General features: G+C 39.0%; 1 pseudogene; it reads left to right on the top strand.

Moving 5' to 3' along the window:
• The first annotated feature begins 2,818 nt into the window (after positions 1 to 2,818).
• On the top strand, positions 2,819 to 3,191 carry LOC147365099 (NADH dehydrogenase [ubiquinone] 1 alpha subcomplex subunit 2 pseudogene; annotated as a pseudogene).
• The last annotated feature ends 13,394 nt before the right edge of the window (positions 3,192 to 16,585 follow it).

Below are 16,585 nucleotides of genomic sequence, written 5' to 3' on the forward strand. Positions count from 1 at the left end.
TAGTCATGTATGGATGTGAGAGTTGGACTATAAAGAAAGCTGAGTGCCAAAGAATTGATGCTTCTAAACTGTGGTGTTAGAGAAGACTCTTGAGAGTCCCTTGCACTGCAAGGAGATCCAACCAGTCAATCCTAAAGGAACTCAGTCCTGAATATTCATTAGATGGACTGATGCTGAAGCTGAAACTCCAATACTTTGGCCACCTGATTTAAAGAACCGACTCATTGGAAAAGACCCTGACAACAGAGGATGAGATGGTTGGATGGCATCACCGATTCAATGGACGTGAGTTGGAGCAAGCTCCAGGAGTTGGTGATGAACAGGGAAGCCTGGCGTACTACAGTCCATGGGGCTGCAAAGAGTCAGACATGACTGAGCGACTGAACTGAACTGAACTGAACTGAGGGAAGACAGACAAATATAAATACATAAATAAAATATCAGGTAGGGTTATGAATAAAACTAAATAAGTAGTGGGAGATGGGAGGGGGTTCAAGAGGGAGGAGACAAATGTACACCTGTGGCTGATTCATGTTGATGTATGGCAGAAACCAGCACAATGTTGTAAAGCCAATACCTTGCAATAAAAAATTAAAAGAAAAAAAATAAGCAGAGTAAGGGGACAGAAAAGGGAAGAGGGTCTGTCTTAAATAAGATGAGCAGGAAAAGCCCATCTAAAGAGGTGACATTGAACAGAGAAAGGCCATAAGTATGGGGGCCCACACCTAGAATTGGGCCCAGGTTTTGAGAAGCCCACTCAGGGTGGGGCAAGCTCATTGAACAGGAACAGGGACAGGCAGAGATTTCTAGGAAAGGGACAGAGGGGAATTATCTTGCAGCTCTTTGAGTGTGGTCCAGTCCTGCCCATCACAGTCACACAATGCCCATGCTCATAACCCCACTGCTCCACCCTTGAAAGGGCCTTGCCTACCATTTTCCCCTCACTCTGTCAACCAGACTCATTCAACTTTTCCAAAGTTACTATGCTCTGCAACAGGGGGATGAAAGGGCAAACTTCCAGCTTGAAAGTTAGAGTAATCAACAGCCAAGGGATTTGAGGTAGCTGGGGCCTTGTTATCACAGTGCTGTAATGAGCCTCCAGAGAAACCTCACACCATCACTCCAGAGAGGGAGAAGTTTCCCTCAGTGAATCAGCACTTAGGGTTCCAAGTTTCAAAATTCCATAGAAATTGGAAAACCATCCAAACACATCTATGTACCATAGACACATGGAGTCACAAAGTCTTCCCCAAAATGGCTTATACCAAGGCCTTTTTAGGGATATTATTCCTGAATGCAGATGAAGGATAATCTAGCAGGACCCCTGGGGCCGTCTGTGGTTGCGCTAAGTGAATCTCATGACCCACAATTACACCCATAGCTCAGAAGGAAAAGGCAGGAGGACAGATTCCAAGGCCATTGCCATGGGATGGTGCACTTGCTCCCTCACCCACAGAACCCAAGAGCAAGGGTCAGAGTCCTCTCAGCTGAGACTGTTATGTTTTGGTTTGTTTTTCCAAGCTTTCACTTCTTCTTTTGTATTGAGGTACAGCCAGTTAACAATGTTGTGGCAGTTTCAGGTCAACAGCCAAGGGATTCAGCCATAAATATACATTTATCCATTCTCCCCCAAACTCCCTCCCATCCAGGCTGGCACATAACATTCAGCAGAGTTCCATGTGCTATACAGTAACTCCTTGTTGGTTATCCATTGTAAACATAGCTGTGTATGTACACGACCTTCCCAAAGTCCCCAACTAGTCCTTTCCCCCAGCAACCGTAACTTCATTTTCTAAGTCTGTGAGTCTGTTTTGTAAGTAAGTTCGTTTGTATCATTTATTTTTAGATTCCACCTATGTGCTATGCTGTGCTTAGTCTCTCATGTCTGACTCTTTGCAACCACATGGGCCCCTGCAGGTTTCTCTGTCCATGGGGACTCTCCAGACAAGAATACTGGAGTGTGTTGCCATGCCCTCCTCCACGGGATCTTTCCAACGAAGGGATCGAACCCAGGTCTCCCAAATTGCAGGCAGATTTTTTTACCATCTGAGCCACCAGGAAAGCCTCTATTTCTCCTTTTCTGTCTGGAGAATGTAATGGTTTTGATGAACCTAAAAAGGCAAGAAGCTCCTGAGAGTCTGGAAACCCTCTGCAGCTGGGTGATCAGGAAGATCCAAGAGTAGCTGTTTCTCAGCCCTGAGAACTTGTTCTGTTTAAGGTAGCCAAGTGACCACAAAATGAAGAGCATGTGGCTTGTCAAAGAGGATGCAACACAACTAAGCTAAATAATAAAAGTGAACATTAATTGAACATTTATTATGTGCTGTTCCAAGTGCTTCACACGTTTCCTTGAATCCTCCAAGCAGACCCTATGAGTTAGGTGCTGTTATCATGATACTCAATCCACCAAGAAGACGGAGGCATACAGACTAATAAGGCACTTGCTTCCAAAGTTACATATTGATGGAAGAGTCAGGATTTAAATTCAGGTCAGAATCCAGAACCCACTCCCCTAGATGTTATCATGCGTGGCACTCTGGAAACGACCCTAAAGTCTGAATAGTCTCAGTATAGCTCTGGATATAGTGGGCACCAACTCTTTTTTGTGTGCATGACTTTTTACTGTCAGGGAAATTTGCCTGACCCATGTCTTAAAGTCTGTTTCTCTGATGGTAAATCCCCTACTTTTGTTAAGTGCTAGGTTGGTGTGAACTGACCTTTCCCAGAAGAGTAATAACCTGGGCTCCATGAACTCCAGGGCCCCTCCCTGCCTTGTGCTTAAAGTTCTAATGGAGTGGATGATTGAGTACTAGCCGAGATGGTGGCGGCTGCAGCGATTCTGGGGTCCGAGGCAAATTGGGTCTTCGTGAAATTCGTATCCATTTGTGCCAGCGCTCGCCTGGCAGCCAGGGCGTCAGGGACTTCATTGAGAAACGCTATGTGGAGCTGAAGAAAGCGAATCCCAACCTGCCCATCCTAATCCGCGAGTGCTCGGATGTGCAGCCCAAGCTCTGGGCCCGCTACGCATTTGGCCAAGAGAAGAATGTCTCTCTGAACAACTTCAGTGCTGATCAGGTAACTAGAGCCCTGGAGAATGTGCTAAGTAGCAAAGCCTGAAGTCTCCACTGAGGATTAAAAACAACAGCCCCAGAGTCTGGGCTCTGCTGGATTGAGTACAATGTGGAGAAATGTATTTTGTTCTGTATAAAGATTGTGCTGAAAATGCTGTCTAAAGATGATCTGATTCACGTCCCACCAACTACCCATTATTGTGCAACCATCTGAGGGAAAGCAGTTGAATATAAAAGTAAAACTTATTTTATTCTGTCCCCCCCCAAAAAAAAAAAAGTTCTAATGGAATTGCTCTGGGCAAGATGCAAGGCAGAACCTTTACCACAGAGGGAACCTATGGAGCTCACCAGGTCCACTGTATAGGCAGAACCTAATTTATACCTGGACATGTGTGCTAAGTTGCTTTGGTCATGTCCGACTCTTTGTAACCCTATGGACTGTTGCCCACCAGGCTCCTCTGTCCATGGTATTTTCCAGGCAAAAATACTGGAGTGGGGTGCCATGCTCTCTTCCAGGGGATCTTCCCAACCCAGGGCTTCGAACCCACATCTCTTACATCTCCTACATTGGCAGTTGAGTTCTTTACCACTAGCGCCACCTGGGAACCCTACTGGACACCATCCTACTAACCCTGTATAGTTCTGTGAGTTGCAGCTGCTCCTGAATCTGTTTGAGAAACTATTCTCTGTCTCCTCCCTCCAGCCAAAGGGATAGCCATCTCGCTTGCACCATGCTACACCTGTAGCTCTTAAAGACAAGCAAGGGGAAGTAGCTGCACCAGTCAGTTCAGTTCAGTCACTCAGTTGTGTCCAACTATTTGCGACTCCATGAATCGCAGCACGCCTGGCCTCCCTGTCTATCACCAACTCCCAGAGTACACTCAAACTCATGTCCATCAAGTCAGTGATGCCATCTAGCCATCTCATCCTCTGTTATCCCCTTCTCCTCCTGCCCTCAATCCCTCCCAGCATCAGGGTCTTTTCCAATGAGTCAACTCTTCACATGAGGTGGCCAAAGTATTGGAGTTTCAGCTTTAGCATCAGTCCCTTCAATGAACACCCAGGACTGATCTCCTTTAGAATGGACTGCATAGTCTCCTACAAAAAGTCATACCCTCCTGTACTCTCCGACCTAAATACTTCCTGTCACACACGAGCAATTTCCGCTGTCCATGAGGAAAAACAACAGAAGGCAACAACTGTCTGCTTTTAATTCAAACAGCTACTGTGTCCTTCCCCATGACTGACTGACTTTCTTCTTTTATAATTTCCAAAGCATTCCTAGATGTCTCATAATTATATAAACAGATCTAGTTTTTTCCAGCTTTTTACTATGAAAATGTTTAAATACACAGGAAAGCATTAAAAAAGAAATAGTGCAATGAACATCCCAAACCCACCACCTGATGCAATTTTTTAACTATTAGTGACCATCTATGCTTCAATGGATATGTGAAATTCCTAAGGATCAGAAGAAGTTTCAAATATTCACAAGAAACCTAATTAATGACTATACTCAATGGTGAAATATTAAAATAATTCTAACACTGAAATCAGAAAAATATAAGCTTGATATGCACTAATTTGATCTTGGTTAGAAATTATGACTGAAGAAAAACGTTGTAACCCTTAGTTAACAATGTAACAAATTGCCTTGAAAGAAAGGGAGCCCACTGATACAGAGGCTTTAACAAAGCAGAGTCATAAACCAACCATTGAATCTTATAGATAGAAAACAGCAAAAACATTTACATATAAGTTACTCAAAAGTTTAGTGAAATCTACTTTTTTTCTGGATCTTGTGTGTACAGAATTGACCGTTTGTCTGAATCAGTCAACTAAAAAGACCAAGGAGCATTCCCACAGTACTGAAAGAGTTTTTTTCCCTCTTTTAATTATTTTTTAGCCACACCACATGACATGCAGGATCCTAATTTCCTGACCAGGGATTGAACTCTTGCTCCCTGAGGTGGAAGCTCAGGGTCTTAATCACTGGACCTCCAGGGAAGTCTCTACTGAAAGATTTTTTTTTTAATACTTCCATGGATCATTGTCTTATAACACTGAAGTTAAAAATATTTGTTATAGGAAACCATATGTGTGTAAAATGTTTGTTTTCAGAAGACTGTGTGTTCATACATAGTTGTAAACTGTTTTCATGAGAGGCTGATTTGTTCGCCACTGTTAATGTTATTACCTTACATATTAAATTATATAGTTAAATAAACACCAAGAGAAACATCATAGTCTAAAATGCTTATATTAATAAACAAGAAAGAACAAAAATTACTGAATTGAGGATGCAAAAGAATATTTTAGGAAGAAATGTTAGAAGGAAGAAATTAATATAGAGAAAAGCACAAAATAGTGAATTTTTATAACCAGAAACAGCAAATACAAGAACTGATTTTTGAAAATCAACTAATAGATTAACTGTTAATCTATCAGCCTAACTTTTTATAAAAGGAGAAAGCACAAACACACCAAATAGGAAAGGAAGAAATAACCAGACACAGCAGAAATATATGTGTGTGTGTATAAAGATATATATATATATTTGGTTTTGCTCACATATATCCAAATATATTTGAAAACTTGTATGAAATGGATCAAAACTGACCCTAGAAAAGATGGAAAATCTAAATACACCAAGTAGTACAGAGTAACATAGAATAAAGAAAGCTGTCATTTACCCTCTACACACTCTCTCCCCACCCCAAAATCACCAGCAGAGAATTCATCAGAACTGTTAAAGGTATGCATGGGGTATCCACTGCTCAAAAGCAAATAAGCAAGCCAGGTTGTTGGAAAGGAAAGTTTGCTTTATTTCACATGCCGGCAACTGGTGGGAGAGGGTAGCAGACACTTGTCCAGAGGTCGACTCACCGCCCCCCTGCCCCGCTCCCTCAAGCAGGGGGTGAGGGTATTTAAGGTGGGGTGGGGGGGTGGGCAACACGCAGAAACAGCACAGTTATCTCTAACAGTCATCTTCAAATTGTTCATCAGTGGTCTGACTAGCATCATCTTGATTGTTTTAGGTACCGTTTAGTCTTCAGTTCCGGGGTCCATTTGATCCCCTTTCTTTGTGATCAGTTCTCAGAATTGTGGCAACTTGAGTCCTGGGTGCAATCTGGTCATCATGTAGTTAACTTTTCCACCTGGTGTTTTAGTATCTATAAGACAGCTCACAGGATATGGCTCAGAATATTTATCTACAGCCCTTGAGAAAGAACTAAAGGTGCTTGATTATGCTTGATGATGACATTATTATTGTTTGGTCTCAGACTGTTTTCCTTTGTTTCCACATTTCTCACTTCTCTGATTAAACTTATTCTTTGATTAAAGTTTTCCACACACAAAAGGCAGGCAGAGAACACGGTAGAAAGGCAAGGACCATATGGTCCTGCTCCATTTCAGAACTAAGCACAGAAAATAAGGAAATCTTTCATAAAGCAAGCACTGCATCAGTAGGAAACAGAAAAAAAAATAATACAGAAAAGGAAAACTACCCACTTATGAATATCAGTGCAAAAATCACAAAATATTTGCAATAAGAATCCAGTGAAGCAGTAAAGAAATAAGATACCATAACCAAGTGTAATTTTTCAAGGAATGCAGGATGATTCAATATTAGGAAATCTATTAAAATAACTCACCATATGAATAGGAAAAAGAGAAACATAATTATTTCCATATATGCTGGAAAAAAATTTTTATAAAAATCAATTTACATTCTTAATTTTTTTAGGTTAAAAGTTCTTAATAAAATGGGAAAAGATAAATATCTTCATAATGTTATATATCTGTAATCTCCAAAGTCAGAATTATTTTCAGTTGGGAAAGATAAAAAACTTCCCCACTAAAGTTAGAAAAACAACAGAATGTTCATTATTGCCTACCAATATAAGGTGAAAATATTTAAGAGAAATGAAGAAGGAATTAGCAAAGAGAAGCTGAAAACTGAACAGTTTTTAACTAGGAACTTCCAGAGAATTACCTGAAAAACTATTACTGCCAATAGAGTTAAGATGGCTCAATACAAAAACAATACACAAAAATCAATAGCTTTATTTTTAGTGAGAAATAGGTTACAGATACCAGAAATCATTCAAATTGGTATAAGTAGAAGGTGATTTTTTGTGTGTGGTTCACAAAATCAGTGGAAGGACTGGAGGAACAGGACCTAAGCAGAATTCTGAGGAACCCTTAGTCAGACTACCTCTGCTGTGATTGTGTGTGTGCTAAGTCACTTTAGTCGTGTCCAACCCTCTGCAACCCCATGAACTGTAGCCTGCCATGCTCCTCTGTTCACGGGATTCTACAGGCAAGAATACTGGAGTGGGTTGCCATTTCCTCCTCCAGGGGATCTTTCCCACCCAGGAATCCAACCCATGTCTCATGTCGCACATCATATGCATTGGCCGGCGGATTCTTTACCACTAGCGCCCCCTGGGAAACCCTGTGCTGTGATGGGGTGCACCGCAATTCTGCTGCAGGAAGTTGCTGGATCAGGAAAAATGACACCATCTGCTGGGAACCCCATTATCTCATGCCCTGCCACTCTACCCCACATAACAGAGCTCCAGTTGTATTTTCTGCATGTACAAAATCTAGATTCCATCCAGAATACTAGTTATTCTGGTCTTGGCAATGTAGTTTTCAGCTACAGAAAGTCAGCTCTAATGAAAAACTGTAAAAATAATCTCCTTGGACCTAAAAGACTTTTAACTTCAGATGCTGTATTATAAAATGCCTTGTTTTGTGCTGATAAGAAACTCATTTTTATAAGCTTTCAAAATTAAACACAGCTGGTTAATCAACCATAGGGAAAGAGTCAGATAAGAATAAATTTAACTGTGTTCTCAAACAAAAGGGACAAATTTCTCTTTTGCTTTCCTGCTCTTCAATACAAAAGTAAATAAGTAAATGTGATTCACTGTTACATTATTTCATTACTCATTTTAAATGAATACCTTAAAGTTTATCAAAAATCATGAACAGGGTTTAATTAAACAGAAGTCCTGAGGCACAGCTAGGTGAAGGAAATAATAATAGCCTAATAACGATATTTGTGAATTACTTCCAGTAATCTGACGTCTCAATGAACTCCTGTTTGATATTCAGATGCGGTTCTTCATAACTTATAACAAGCCCAAACTACTTTTAATTACTGAGGCTGGTACCAGAATTCACTGACTCCTTTCTGCAAAAGTAACAATCTAGACAGGATGACGAAATAGTTGATAATAATCTCCTTGTGGAAGTATTCCAGCTACTAAGTAAAGAAAGTATGAAAGAATTAGAATCCAACCATATGAAATACTCTTGCCAAGATAATCAAACCTGAATCTAATCAAGCTTCTACACTGAATTAACCAGGCTTCAGAGAACAGAGGGGCAGAGGAATGGGTTGCACAGCACCACGAGGATGTAAACAGTAAGAGGCTGTGGGCGTGCTATAGGACAAATGATCAGTTTAGTCAAGTAAATCTTAAGAGAGAAAAAGATGGAGAATGAGGGTGAGGATCCAGATTTTAGAAGTTTCAGGGGAACATCAGCAAGTTGCAAAGTATGTTAGGTTACGTTATAAAATTTATCAAGATGATCAGAGAAATATGGACAGAAAATATGAGAGGCTATCTAATGTACTAAGCTTACTATGCTATATTAGATCCAACTCCTTGCAACCCCATGGACTGTAGCCTACCAGGCTCCTCCATCCATGGGATTTTCCAGGCAAGAGTACTGGAGTGGGTTGCCATTTCCTTCTCCAATATATACTATATGGCACCCCACTCCAGCACTTTTGCCTTGAAAATCCCATGGACGGAGGAGCCTGGAAGGCTGCAGTCCATGGGGTCGATAGAGTTGGACAGGACTGAGCGACTTCACTTTCACTTTTCACTTTCATGCATTGGAGAAGGAAATGGCAACCCACTCCAGTGTTCTTGCCTGGAGAATCCCAGGGACGGGGAAGTCTGGTGGGCTGCCGTCTATGGGGTCGCACAGAGTGGGACACGACTGAAGCGACTTAGCAGCAGCAGTATCATATATTAATATATAATATTAGTAGTATAACTATTAAGAAGTTATTACTAAACTTATGCTAAGAGAAATATATCAAGAGAGAAAAAGATAAAGTAAATGTGGTACATTGTTAACATATAGGGAATCTGGGTGAAGGACATACGGGAATTCCTCACAATTGCAAATCAAAAGTTATGTCAAAATGAAAAGCTAAAAGAAAATAAAATTGTGCCTCAATTCCACAAGTCTCAATTAAAAACAAAATAACCAAGACAGAGGAAATTGTCTTTCTAGAGCCACAAAGTCCTTGTTTACAGAAAAAGCAGCTTATATCTTCCACATGAATAGCCATCTGTGTACCATATTGCTTTGGTGTGTGTGCCTGTTTTTGTGCCAAATCCATACTTTTTTGATTCCTGTAGTTTCACAGTTTAGTTTGAAGTCAGCCAGTTGATTCCAGCTGTGCTCTCCTTTTGTAAGATCACTTTGCCTTTTGGGGGGGTCCTCTTTGATTCCTCACACATGACAGAATTGTTAGCTCTGTTTTGTGAAAAATGCCATTCTAATTGCGTTAGAGATTGAATCGGATGTGTAAGGTGCTTTAACTGGAGGAACATCTTAACAATATTCTTCCAATGCCTGATTATAGAATATTTTTCTTTTTAATATTTATTTACATATTTATTTACTTGACTGTGCTGGGTATTAGTTGCAATACATGGGATCTTTTTTTCAGTTGCAGCATGTGGGATCTAGTTCCCTGACCAGAGATTGACCCTCGGCCCCCTGCATAGGGAGCGGGGAGTCTTAGCCTCTGGATCACCAGGGAAGTTCTCAGTATATTTTTCTGTTTGTTTCTTCTTCAGTTTCTTTATTGAAGTGTCTTACAGTTTTCATTGTGCAGGTCTTTCACATCATTGGCTAAGTTCATACCTAGGTATTTTGTTCTTTTTAATGCAATTGTAAATGTGTTGTTTTCTTAATTTTTATGATACTTCTTTATTAGCGTATAGAAACTCAGCTGATTTTTGTTTATTGCTTTTGTATCATGAAACTTTACTAAACTCATGTACTACTTGCAACTTTTGGTGGTTTGATGTGGAAAACTGTAATTCAAAAATCCCATTATTTCTACCATATCCCAGTCATCCACAGCACTCAACATAGTAACTACTAATACAATCTTCCCACAGTAGAAATAAATAAATAGTAAAAGTCTCATTTTCCCATTTTATTTGATTGCAGTACTTTTCATATATATTTTTTAGTGGTTTTACCCTTTTTTTTTTTTTTTGGCTGCGCTGGGTCTTCATTGCTACGCACAGGTTTTCTCTAGTTGCGGTGAGTGGGGGCTACTCCTTGTTGCGGTGCACGGGCTTCTCACTGTGGTGGCTCCTCTTATTGTGCACCACAGGCTCTAGGTGTACAGGCTTCAGTAGCTACAGCACCTGGGCTCAGTCGTTGCGGCTCAAGGGCCCTAGAGCTCATGGGCTCCGGTAGTTGTGGCACACAGGCTCAGCAGTTGTGGTGCACAGGCTTAGTTGCTCCGAGGCATGTGGAACCTTCCCGGACCAGGAATTGAACCCCTGTCCCCTGCACTGGCACGTGGATTCTTAGCCACTCTACCACCGGGGAGGTCCACTTTTCATGTATTTTAAGTTCTCACACAATGGAATCTAATTTGGATATTTCATTCAATTTCCACCAATCTACTCCTACTCTATGTCTCTGTCATGCTGATTTGCCATGGAGCTTTGAAGTCCATTCTGATACGTAGTAAGGCAAGCAGATCATTGCTAGTTTTTAACATTTCCTCACACAAAAAATTTCTTCCCTATTGTAAGGCACTTATTCTTTTAGTTAAACATTGTTTTATTCATACACACACACATACACACAGGTTAGTATTCTTTTATGTATTTATTTTCTGCTGCACTGGGTGTTCATTGCTTTGTGAGGGCTTTCTCTTGCAGTGAGCAGGAGTTGCTCTTTGTTTTGTTCTGGTGCTTGGGCTTCTCACTGTGGTGGCGTCTCTTGTTGCAGAGCACAGGCTCTAGGCACACGGACATTGGTAGCTGCGACACAAGGGCTCAGTAGTTTCAGTTTACGGGCTCCAGAGCTCAGGCTCAGTGGTTGCAGCACTCAGGCTCAGTCAGGGCTCTAGAGCGCACGGGCTTCAGTAGTTGTGGTGCATAGGCTTAGCTGCTCTGAGTCATGTGGGATCTTTCCAAACCAGGGATCCAACCCACGTCCCCTGCATTGGCAGGCAGATTCCTATCCACTGCACTACCAGGAAAGTCCCAAGTTAGTATTCCAATTAAAATGGCATTGGATTAACTTTACAAAAAATATTTATTTGTCTGTACTGGCCTTAGTTGTAGCGTGTGGAATATTTAGTTGAGGCATGGTGGGTCCAGCTCCCTGACCAGGGATGAAACCCAGGCCCCTGCACTGAGCATTCAGAGTCTTAGCTCTGGGTTTACTTTTGAAAGAATCAACTTTTTTAATATCAAGGCTTCCCAAGAGAATGGTATGTCTTTCAATTTGCTCCGGTTTTGTATAAAATAATTTTCTTCATAAAGATGTTCCTTTTCTTGTTTAAAACAAGTATTTTATAGTTTTTATTGTTATAGTTCTTGCTATGAATACATTATTTTTCCTATTGGCATATTCTTTATTAACTACAGTGATATAGTACTAAATATCCGGGGTTTTAACGCAATCATATCACCAGCTTATGTTTATCTCTTCTTTTCCAACATCTTGACCAGCTATTTCATTTTGTGTGATTGTATTTGCTAGAAATAATAATGTTAATAGCAAGCATTCTTATCTGGTTCCTAATTTTAATTGAAATCATATTTCAATTAGCTCTACTGGCATGTTTGGTAATTGGTTTTTGCTATATTTTAAAAATCTGCTTTTGTTCCTATTTTTATAGAGTTTTTAAATTAAGAATGCTGCTAAATTTTATCAGAAGTTTTCAGCATCTATTGTTATGATCATATCATTTTTATTTAATTTTTTATTGTTCTAGCTTATGTTGCTAGATTTTCTGATATTGAATTTCTTGTATTTCTAAAATAAACTTTTCTAGACATTATTTATTATCCTTTTGATAAATACCAGATTTTACTTACTAGTATTTAATTTAGAGAGTTTCTTCTTATATTCAAAAGCAAGCTTGTTTTATATTCCTTTCCCTAATTTTTAAGTTTTAGGTTAAAGTTATGGTGGCTTCTCAAAAGGAATCATAGAGATTTCCATCTTTTTCTATGACCTTATTGAGATTATCTTGTCTTGAAATGTTAGACAAAATAGAGCTGTGACTCTATCTGGTTCTGCCCCTTTTTATTATTGAATCTTTAATTAGCTTTCCAGTCTTCAAAACGTAATTGGACTACTCAGCAACCACACATGTGCAGGCATGCTTAGTCATTTTGTAACCCCATGAACTGTAGCCCACCAGCTCCTCTATCCAAGGGATTTCCCAGGCAAGAATACTGGAGTGGGCTGCTGTTTCCTCCTCCAAAGGATCTTCCTGACCCAGGGATTGAACCCAGGTCTCCTGCACCTCCAGCACTGGCAGGTGGATTCTTTACCACTCTGCCACCTGGGAAGCCCCACCGGGCTGCCACTGGTCTGCCTAGTTTATACCTTCCCACCCTAGAGAGAAGTCTACCTCTTGACAAACCTAGCCAGCTTACACAGAGCCAGCAGTTGGCTTTCTCATTCAAGTGACCTCTTCCTCTCAGGAGAAAAACCCACACCAGCATCCCTTATTTAACAGTGTTTGTTCATAAATATAATTAGATTCTCAAGTACCACCAAATATTTGAATAAAAATCAATAGCATGAAGAAAGAGGCACAAAGATGAACAAAAGGGCAACAAACATCAGAGAAACCTGAGGTGATTAGGAAACTAAAAATTTTATTTAATTTATGCAATATTTGGGAAGTCCAGTGGTTAGGGCTCTGCGTGCTCAGTTCTAAAGACCCAGGTTCAATCCCAGGTTGGGTAAATAAGATCCCACAAGCTATGCAGAAGAGCACCACCCCCAAATTCATGAAGTACTCAAAATGATTGAGTAAGTATGACTCTCATTAAAGCATATAGTCTGTAAGGAAAAAGGAGCAATCAGAGGGGAAAAAAATGTTTTGGAACATTAAAAATACAAATGTCAAAAAATTACACTGAACTGTGTGAATAATAAAATGAAAATAAGATCATAAGAAACCATATTTAAATTTAATGTCCTATAGTGGAAACTAGAAGGTAAATAATTCAAAAATAAGAAAAAAAAAACACATGGAAGATGGATCCAAAAGTCAAAGATCTAAGAGAAGTTTCAAACAGAGACAATGGCAGAAAAGAAATAATCTAAGAAATAGCAGAAGAGAATCTCCTCAAACTTCATGAAGTCTTCATTTTTAAATGATCTATGTAGAGGCAAATAAAATTAATTTTTAAAAGACCCACTCCTAGGCTCAATCTAGTAAAATTTCAGAACTCCAAGAGTAGAGAAAATCCTGAAAATTCTGAGAGAGGCAGTGAGAAAATAGGTTACTAGAAGAAATAAGGATAAGGATGGCACCAAGGACTTTCTTGGCAGTTCAGTGGTTAAGACTCCCCCACTTACATTGCATGGAACACGAGTTCCATCCCTAGTCCAGGAACTAAGATCCTGCATGCTGCTCAAAGTGGTCTAAATAAATAAATAAATAAACAAATTTCAAAAAAAGAGAATGGCACCAAACTTCTAATCAACACTTAATGCTCAAAGACAATTGGATAATATTTCAAACTTTCGAGGATAGGGAAAGGTTGGAATGTTTATATTACTCAAATAATATTTTTACTTGGTAAAAGAATGAAACTATATTAAAAAACATTTAGAGGTCACTCTCATCCCTATTTGCTCCATTCTCCAATAATCATTTCTGTTAGTTCCTCATTTATCCTCCAAGTTTGGAAAACAATTTTGAACTTAAATTTCTAAACAATCAACCCAAATCAAGCCCCCAAAATCAAACAAGTTTAGGCAAAATAATTGCATATGCAACACACAAGCACTCAGAGTATAGTGTACCATGGGGTTTTTGTGAAATAAAATGCTAGAGAAAGATTCTAGCAAAATGAAAAGGGAGCCAAGAAAGGGGACACACAGGATACACACTAGATATATGGCAGCAGCTGAATGTGACTTATGAGAAGTGATTCTGAAAAGAAGTTGAAAAGGATCTGCTAGACCTAGAGACAGGTTTTCTAGGAAACTAGTAATAATAAGCTCCAGAGCTTCCCACTCACTAAAGACCATTCCAAGGCCAAGGCATAGCCCTTAACTGCGAGTATTTGTAATTTTGTGTTTCTTCTCTTGAAATACAGCTCCCCAGTTGTATAAGATTCAAGACCTACAAAACTTGGACTCATCCTTGATTAGACTTTAATATTTGAAGGATTTTCCTTCCAGCAACGAAGTTTTAATGACATTAATTACATTTCTTTCTTTGGGTTGAATCAAACTCTTATAATGGTATTTATCTAATCACATGAAAAATGTTTTTGCTTATTAATTTTCCATTTCTAAAATTAACCTAGAGATGAGATATGAAGATTTAATTGGAGTTATAGAACAGAACAGGAATGTTATAAATCTAGTCAATATAAAATTACAATATAGCTAAAAATATTAGAAAAGAGAGATGGAAGGATAATCAATTTATTAATCTTTGATTACAGAATTTCTAGGAACACTAAAGTTAACAATAAGAATAGAGACTCAATTATACTATATATTGTTAACTACATAAAAAAGTAACTACTGCATTCTGGAGTTGGAGGGGTTACGGAAGTGGGAGGTACTGCACCAGTGATAAATTCCTCATCTTTGAGAATATAGCCCAGGACACTGTTAAAAGATGATGAACCAAGGAAAAAGACAGAGATATTACTAAAGACAGAAATATTAATTAAAGATATAATTAACCAAAGGCATTAATTAAAGCTAAAATAATAATCATGTGAGCAATCCCAGTCAGAAAGAATTATCAGATGCTTGTTTTTAATTGAAGTAGAGGAAGAGGAAAGAAAACTTTTACCTTTCATTTTATAATTCTCTATAATATTTGAATTTTTAAATGTGTACTACCTCTATAATTTTTTAAAGAAAATTTTAAATATCTGTACAAGTACACACTCTATAATTGTGGGAATGGGAAACAATCTAAATGCAGAGAGACAAATAGGAAACTGATTAAAATCATTTAAATTGATTTTATGTAATTACTGACATGGAAAGACCTCCACACTCTATTATTTGTTTTGTTTTTGTTTGTTTGTTGTTTTAGTTGCAGCATTCAAACTCTTTTTTCAGTTGCAACATGCAAACTCTTAGTTGGAGCATGTGGAATCTAGTTCCCTAACTAGGGATCGAACCCTGGCCTCCTGCATTGCAAGCACAGAGTCTTAGCCACTGGACTCCTAGGGAAGTCCCTCTATCAAGTTTTTTTATTTAAACAAATCCAAATGCTAAATAACATGTGCGTCATGACCAATTTTTAAAAAAATTCTGCGGTGTATATAAATGTATGTATGCAAAAATGCTTATTCTAAAACGTGAATAATTATTTTATCCAGGTGATAAGAATGCAGGTGGATTTTTATTTTTCTCTCTTTGCTTGGCTTTTCTAAAACTTCCTAGGAGGAACATAAACTATATTGTAGCAAAAGGAAACCAATAATGTTATTTTAATATATTTTTCCCTAATTCATTCCACATTTTTCTGAACTGAAACAAAGTCACAAGATTCTATTTGTAATTCTTGGCACAACTGAATATTTTATTTGCATCAAAATCTGTTTGACATCACCTTCAAATCAAAGTGCTGAGGTACAAAGATGTCCTTCTTTGTCCACAGTGATAAAAAGACCACATTTTCACAGCTGAAAACAGATACAAAGATCATTTGCCTGGTAGCTAGTGCAGGTGTGACACCAAGTTCAGAGCCAAGGAGAGGGGAATTCAAGTTATCAGAATTGACAACAAAGCACAAGCTGAGTTTGTCAGCGGTTGTTCATTGTCTCCGTGTTCATCTCAAAACACTTTGGGAAGCCAAAGATACTGCTGCTAGATTTCAAAAGCCTGAAAATCTATGACTTTTCCAGTCATACAAAACAGTTCTGCAAGCCTTGATAAGGAAGTTTATACTGATTTCATTGCAACAGATTTAACACTGAGAAAACAAAGCCAAAAGCAATAGGTGCTAATGTTCTGGTGCAAGTTCGGATCCAAAGCATTTTCACCACTTCAAAGCAAGTAAGAGGGTCACAAAGTAAGTGGGTCACAAAGCATTTTCCCCTGGTTTGGGACATCTTAGTTCCAAATCAGGCTGCCCTGTATTTCAGAATTTTTATTTTTTTCTTTTTTGGCCTTCTGGCATGTGGGATCTTAATTCCTCCACCAGGGGTTAAACCCGTGCCCCTTGC

The sequence above is a fragment of the Bos grunniens genome, chromosome 10, assembly GCF_055505025.1.
Source record: "Bos grunniens cultivar Pamir isolate PY7600 chromosome 10, Bosgru_T2T1.0, whole genome shotgun sequence".
Lineage (NCBI taxonomy): Eukaryota > Metazoa > Chordata > Mammalia > Artiodactyla > Bovidae > Bos > Bos grunniens.